The following is a 1,482-nucleotide window of genomic DNA, read 5'->3' as shown; positions in this document are numbered from 1 at the left end:
AAAATTAAAAAAGGAAATTAAGGAAAGTTAACTTTTGGTGCCTAACTCAGCCTCCAGAAACCCATTCATGTACTGTAGATTAGTCAACCATCCTGTAGGGAATTGTTTATAGAGGGCACAGTCGCATTTTAAGAGTAAATAAATAACATCCTACTAAATCTTTTGAGGAAATGAGCAATTCCATGTAGATTTGTGAGAATTATGTAGAAAAAAGATTTTGGGTTGAGTAATTGGCTTATTTAATAGAGATTTACCCTTTTATTCTTAAAAGTTGTTAAAAGGCCTTAGGGCATTCTTGTAACTTCTGGAAAATTTGATAGTAATTATAGATAGAAATTATCGTTCTAAACTCTGAAGCTCATTTTTGGTATAACCCAGATAAAAATTGTATATTTGTTTGGACAGGTATTTACTGATTTCTTTTACAAATAAAACATTGTGCTTGGTTGTAGGGAATAATCAAGGAAATTAACATGTGGTCATTTCCTTGAAAAGAATGGATAATTCTATAGCAGCCATGCTCACAAATAATACAAGGTGAAGAATTAGTCAACTAAGGGATGGGAGTAGGTTAACAGAGATAGACTGTGTACTAGCCCAGCAATATTTTTGGTAATAGATACTCTTTCCAGTTTGGGGAGCAGAAGAAAAGAAGGAGGAGGAGGCCTGGAATATCTTTTTCAAAAGAAACTTTGTTGCCCTTTCCTTATTCCTAATAAATGTGCGTATTAATGTATACACTTTGGGGCCTAATTTGGTTTTTACTGACAAATAGCTGCCAACAAAGAGCTGTATGAGCTGTATGTATTACCTTCTACACCTGTATTGAAAAAAAAGTAGTTTTGCGTTATGAAGTATTTACTCCAGAAGTTTTAATTTTTGTTTGTTGTTTCTTTTTAAGAATAATTTTTTTTTTTAAGAGATGGGTCTTGCTATGTTGCCCTTGCTGGAGTGCAGTGACTATTCACAGTTGCAGTCATAGCATACTGCAGCTTTGAACTGGGCTCAAGCCATCCCCCTGCCTCACCTTCCCAAGTAGCTGGGACTACAGGCACATGCCACTGTAGCCCAGTTCAAAAATAAATACTCTTTTTTTTTTTTTTTTTTGAGATAGAGTCTTACTCTGTGACCCAGGCTGGAGTGCAGTGGGGCAATGTCAGCTGACTGCAACCTCCACCTCCTAGGTTCAAATGATTCTCCTGTCTCAGTCTCCCAAGTAGCTGGGATTACAGGCACACACCACCATGCTTGGCTAATTTTTGTATTTTCAGTAGAGATGGGGTTTCGCTTATATTGGCCAGGCTGGCCTCGAACTCCTGACCTCAAATGATCCTCCCGCCTCAGCCTCCCAAAGTGCTGGGACTACAGACGTGAGCCACTGTGCCTCACCAAGAATAAATATTCTTAATTTTTATTTCCTTATGGCTATCTTTTATAGCTTTCATTCTTTTTTTTTTTTTTTTTTTTTTTTTAGTAGAGACG

At 37.0% G+C, this 1,482-nt stretch overlaps 1 protein-coding gene across 5 annotated transcripts in view; it reads left to right on the top strand.

Moving 5' to 3' along the window:
- HERC4 (HECT and RLD domain containing E3 ubiquitin protein ligase 4) overlaps nt 1–1,482 on the top strand; it is a 153,150-nt gene that overhangs the window by 77,154 nt on the left and 74,514 nt on the right. The window lies entirely within an intron of this gene.

The sequence above is a fragment of the Colobus angolensis genome, unplaced genomic scaffold, assembly GCF_000951035.1.
Source record: "Colobus angolensis palliatus isolate OR3802 unplaced genomic scaffold, Cang.pa_1.0 Scaffold12, whole genome shotgun sequence".
In the NCBI taxonomy this organism is placed as follows: Eukaryota; Metazoa; Chordata; class Mammalia; order Primates; family Cercopithecidae; genus Colobus; species Colobus angolensis.
Note: the sequence above shows the minus strand (reverse complement) of the source record. Positions and strands in the feature narration are given on the sequence as shown.